The sequence below is a fragment of the Sceloporus undulatus genome, chromosome 6 (assembly GCF_019175285.1).
Source record: "Sceloporus undulatus isolate JIND9_A2432 ecotype Alabama chromosome 6, SceUnd_v1.1, whole genome shotgun sequence".
In the NCBI taxonomy this organism is placed as follows: domain Eukaryota; kingdom Metazoa; phylum Chordata; class Lepidosauria; order Squamata; family Phrynosomatidae; genus Sceloporus; species Sceloporus undulatus.
In genome coordinates this window covers 17,954,470-17,960,469 of record NC_056527.1, presented here as the reverse complement: position 1 = coordinate 17,960,469, position 6,000 = coordinate 17,954,470, and positions in this window count along the sequence as shown.

Sequence of the window (6,000 nt, the reverse complement as noted above, 5' to 3'; positions counted from 1 at the left end):
ACTCATTTGCATTGATTTTAAATATTTCCCAAATCTTACCATCTATGTAGCTAGGCACAGGGATTCTGCAAGAGTCTGCTATAACATCCTGGAAGGTGCATCCAGACAGATTAAAAAGACCAGAAAGTCCCAGATTTTATTTACTTTAGAGAGCCGTACAGTGGGCCATTGTTATCTGCTGGGGTTTTGTTCCAGGACCCCCTCCCCCCGAGACACTGAAGTCCCATTAAATATAGTGGCATAGTAAAATAGTGTCCCTTATATAAACTGGCAAAATCAAGGTTTGCTATTTGGAATTTATACTTTTAAAAAATATCTTCAGTATTTTCATGGATGCTTGAATCTGTGCATAAAGAATCCATGGATACAAAGGGCCAACTGCACATGTTTTTTAATATCTCTTTTATAACTTCTATCTCAGTACAAAGACTTTATACCAGAGACTTTTTATAAGGTTTATGCAGTCAAGAAATTGGAAGAAGACTAGGATTGGGGAAGGCAACTATGAAAGAACTAGAAAAGATCCTAAAGAGTAAAGATATACAACTGAGCACTAAAGTCAGAGTAGTCCAAGCCATTGTATTTCCCTCACCATGTACGGAGCTGAGAGCTGGATGGTGAAGAAGGCAGATATGAAGAAAATCAAATTATTTGAGAGATGTGGTTCTGGGGAAGAGGGCTGAGGATACTGTGGACAGCCAAAAAACAAAAACAAAAACAAAGAAATGGGTCCTAGAATAAATCAAGCCAAAAATCTCCCTGGAAACCAACATTGGCTCGGTACATACCGCCAAAAAGCAGTGTACCGGCACCGATTGTAGAGTTAGGGACCGTGCGGCAACTGCATGGTTTCTAACCCTAGTATGTGCGGATGGCATAACAATGGCGGCGCCTTGTGTACACAGGCGCCACCATTGTTACATAAACACTGTGCGGCGTCCACACATTGCCCTGTGGTGCTTACATAATGAGTGCACCAGTGGCACACTTGTTACGCCACCCCTGCGGCTCAAAAAGAACCTGTTTTTTCCTGGTTCTTTTTCCTCCATAGGGAAGCCGCACATTTTAGCGGCTGCAGCTTCCCTCCGGAGGAAATTAGGCCACTGGCAGGCCACCCTTTTCAGGTGGTCTGACCCTCGACATTATTAGGTTGAGGCTGTTGTGCTTTGGCCACATCATGAGAAGGCACAACTCACCAGGAAAGACAATATTGCTAGGAAAGGTGGAGGAATGCAGAAAGAGAGGAAGACCACATACTAGATGGATGGACTCTGGACATTTTAGAGCAGATCTACTGAAATGAACAGGTTTTGTGATTAACAAGTGACCTATGGTTGTTGTTGTTTTATTTCAGTGGTACTCAAACTTTTTGGGGATTCCTCCCTTTTACAATCTACATATGGATGTTGCCCTGCAACTTGGCATGGTATAATAAAAAATATTTTATTTAGTGTGCATGTTTTTATTCGCACATTAGTGTATATTCATATTTTAACATTTTATAAGGAAATAACTGTTCAAATTAGAACAGTTTTATGTAAGTAAATTTCATATTTAATTCAATGCATGTGTAGATTTTACACATAAAGAAGTTTGAGAAGAGGAAAAAGAGAGATCAGGGCCTCCAGGGTCATGCTCCCGCATTGAGCAACCTTGTGCCATTTTGTCCCATCATTTGAGAACCACTGGTTTATCTCTCTCTCTCTCTCTCTCTCTGTGTGTGTGTATGTGTGTGTGTGTGTGAAAGAGAGCACAACAAGAATTAATGGAGCAGTATTTTATCCTACTCTGTCCTCGAAATGAACAATTGCAAATATATGAGCCCAAATTACCCACATACAATGTAGATAAATCTTGTTTCCTGTTCATTTCCCCTTTTTTGCTCTTTGGAGAATTAAAACCTTAACTCTTTCACACGTGTTTGTATTACTGCATTTAAAAAAAACCCCACATCACCTCAACTTGCCATGTGAAAAATAAAAATAAATAAAACCCCCAGAATTCCCCAGTCAGCATAGCCACTTTTCCAAACTTGGGGGGGGGGGGGCACTCTCAACTTAGAATAGTCAATTCTGTTTCCAAAGAATTTAAAATGAAAACAGACACAGAGCATGTCGAACTGACAGAACTTTGATCCCTTCAGAGACAGTCTCTGCCTAGGGGGACATCTCAGAACATTTTCATTTTCTGTCTGTGCCTATTTTATTTCACAGGCACTCCCAGTCTTGCCAGCTCTGGTTCTTTTCTTTAAAAAAAAAAAAAAACCAAACAGGAACATAATGCTGTGTTGCAAGATGCCGAACCATAGAATACATTAAAAAGGTTCCCACATGAATTCTCATCATAGAGCTGTCAACAAAATAAGGCATGTTGAGACACATTAACCCATCCCCAGCCTTGCAAGAACAGCACAAACAAGGAAGGAATGGGCTCGCTGGTCTGGACAAGCCCATACTCCAGTGTGCTCCTTCAGGCTATGGGAACTATTTGTAAAAAGTGACTATTCATGCTCTAATGTACACTAAATATTTTCTGTGTCAGCCAGGTCCCCCTCTTCTCCAAAGAGTGCACCTTTCTCTTTTTTCTGCAGATGCATTTGTCCATTCAGCCATTGTGATAGTGGAAGATTGTAACATGTAAGCACTCATTTTTGACAGACCCCATAGCCAATGAGAGACCCAAAATTAGATGGCTGTGTTGATCCTGAACTCTTTGTGTAGTGTGTGAGTGTGTGTGTGTGTGTGTGTGTGAGAGAGAGAGAGAGAGAGAGAGAGTGGTGTATTGGTTTGAGTATGGGACTATGATTCTGGAGAACAATGTTCAGCCTTGTGCAAGTTACATTCTCTCAGCCTTAGAGGAAGGCAAAGCAAAACTGCCTCCAAACAAATCTTGTCTAGAAAATCCCATGATATATTTTCCTTAGAGTCACCATAAGTCGGAAACAACTTGAAGGCACACAAGAATACACACTATCTATCTATCTATCTATCTATCTATCTGGTGTGCTTTCAAGTTGTTTTCAAGTTATGGTGGCCCTAAATCATGGGGGTTTCATGGCAGAATCTGTTGAAAGGGGGTCTGTCCTTTGCTTCCACTGAGACCGGGGCTGCATCTATACTGCAGAATTAATGCAGTTTGACACCACTTTAACTGCCAAGGTTCACTGCTATGGAATACTGGGATTTGTATTTGTGAAATATTTAACTTTCTCTGCAATAGAGCGCTGGTGCTACAGAAAATTACAAATCCCAGGATTCCATAGGATGGAGCTCTGATAGTTAAAGCAGTGTCAAGCTGCATTGATTCTGTGATGAGGCTGTAGGCTGAAAGAGTGTGACTTGCTCAAGGTCACTCAGCAGGTTTGCATGGCCTCCAAAGAAAAGAGGAAAGCACCTTTACCAAGGGACTGCAAACAGAGCAAATATTTTTCAGCGTCTCACTCTGTGCAATGCTAAAAAATCTGGATACTCAATTAAAATGTCATTTTGTATGGGGCAGAATACTTGTTGGGAAGCAATGCCCTCAATTTTGCTCCTCTCCTGTAACTACACCCCTGTCAACTGATTTATCTCAAGTAAACTCAGGGAAACAGCTGCAGCAGTGAAAAAGAAAAAGATAATCCATAGTCATTCAGACAGGGGTGTACCAACTCAAAATGAATTATACTGCGATCATGATCTGTTGGAAACCACTGCAGCACAGTAGTTTTGTTTAAGGCCTAATGGATTAACAATGTTCATTTAGGATTACCTTGGGTTTTGCAGATCTGAGAACAAGGTCTGGTAGCTGCTGTCAGAGCTAATTGCAAGGCGAATTTGGGGTCTGCTTTGCAGCTGTGGCAGAAGGCAGTTTTATGCATATTGCAGAAAATAACAGGCACTCAAGAGGCCAATAATTACAGTATTTCCCATTCACTAAATATGCTGAAAACAGGCTCATTTCAGCCCCAATCCTCTTAACCTTGTGTTTTGATGTATCCAACCCTCTTGAAAGTAGCAATTGCCAAAGAGGTAATTTCTCTCCCCCCTCCCTCCACTTCTGCTTTCCCTTTCCCTGGGTCTCCAACTAATGTACATTTCGTATTGTTGTGTGGCGGAGAACCATGATGTACACTGGAGGCAGGTGTGTGTGTGTGTATGACATGTTTGCTTTATACCTGGCAACCAGATAGGGCTACCAGATATCCAGTTTTTATCATTTCCAAGTAGGAGATGATGGTGCTCAAGTTTTAGTGGTCTCAGATCCAGGTCAGAGAAAATATCTGTGTGCAGATCTCAAGCACAGACTGCCACAAGGTACAATTAGGAAAACTTGCATGGTTTGTTGCTGCAATTGGCAAAGACTCTCTTGGCAAGGTGGGTAGGTGTCTGTGCATTTACTTTACCTTCCTCCTTCCCTTCCAGGGGTGTCATATTGAAGATGGAGAATGCTTGTTTTTTATGGCTCCAGAAAGTACTACCCACAGCAATGGATTCAAACTACAGAAAAAAGGATTTCACCTCACCATTAGGAAGAATTTCCTGACAGTAAGAGCTGTTTGACAGTGGAATACACTCCCTTGGAGTGTGATGGATTCTCCTTCTTTGGAGGTTTTTAATCAGAGGCTAGATGGCCATCTGTTGGGGGTGCATTGATTGTGAGTTCCTGCATAGCAGGGGGGTTGGACTGGATGTCCCTTGGGTTCTCTTGCAACACTATGATGTTATGATTCTATGATTCTTTGAAACTGTTTGACAATTTCGTTTTTTAGTTTCTTGTCAAGCAAAAATTTAGGAAATACTTTTCATAGAAGAAACCTTTTAAATTAGTTAATTGACCATTTCTTTGTCCAGTTACTCCCTCCACCCCCTTCTTTAGTGGTACAGAAAAGTTAAGTGCATTATTTTTCTTCTTGATATTTTCCATCTGTCTTTCCTCATCAAATCACCTCTCTTTGATTCATGAGTTGAATTCATAAATAACTACGAAATCAGATTCTGCACACATATGGCATGGCACTTCACATTTAACACATAGTAAAAATGATCCTTCAGAGGGCCTTTCCTAACTTATGGGGAAACAAAAAAAGAAAATAGGATAGGAAAAAGATCTTATGTCCCAGCCAAATAAATTCTGGATTGCTACAATATGTTGAAGAAGGCCTCAAATTAACAATGAAGTAAATAGACAGTAAATGCAGAACACATCCAATTGAATATAATAGTTCTAAACTCTGTGGCTTTACAAATAATAAATAGCAAATTGAGTCAAGGGTGTAGTAGGAAGGGGCAAAATGTGAGCATTGCTCTCCAGATAAGAATTCCCTTGCAATAATTCCAGCTCAGACAACAGAAGGGCTGCCAGACTGAGAAAAACCCAGAGGAGTGAAGACAAGCAACCACCCAAAGGGAAGGTATTTTTACCATACATCAAAGGAGCCACAGACAGAATAGGCAAAGTGGTGAAGAAGCACAACCTCCAAATGGTTTATAAACCGACCAAGAAAATCCATCAAACCCTACGCTCAGCAAAGTACAAGAGAGACCTTCTCCCAGCTGCAGGAGTTTACTGCATACCATGCAGCTGTGGACAAGTCTGCATAGGGACCACCAAGCGCAGTGTGCAAACACAAATCAAGGAACATGAGAGACAGTGCAGATAGGGTCAGCCAGAAAAATCAGAAGTATCAGAACACATTATAAACCATCCTGGGCACAAAATGATGTTTGAAAACACTGAAATTCTGGACCATGCCAACAACTATCAGGTCAGAATGCACAGGGAAGCCACTGAAATCCACAAACACTCGGACAACTTCAACAGGAAATAAGAAACTCAAAGTAAATAAAGTTTGGCTACTAGTCCTGAAGGCCACCAAAACCAGGACTCAGCAAATGCAAATGAGAAACCACTCAGGGTCAGAGGCTTTCCCAGCAAACAATGATCACCAATTAGCAGACATGAATCCTCTTTTGCATATCCTCCTACCCTGAGGCCGTGCCATCAACAACAGAACAATAC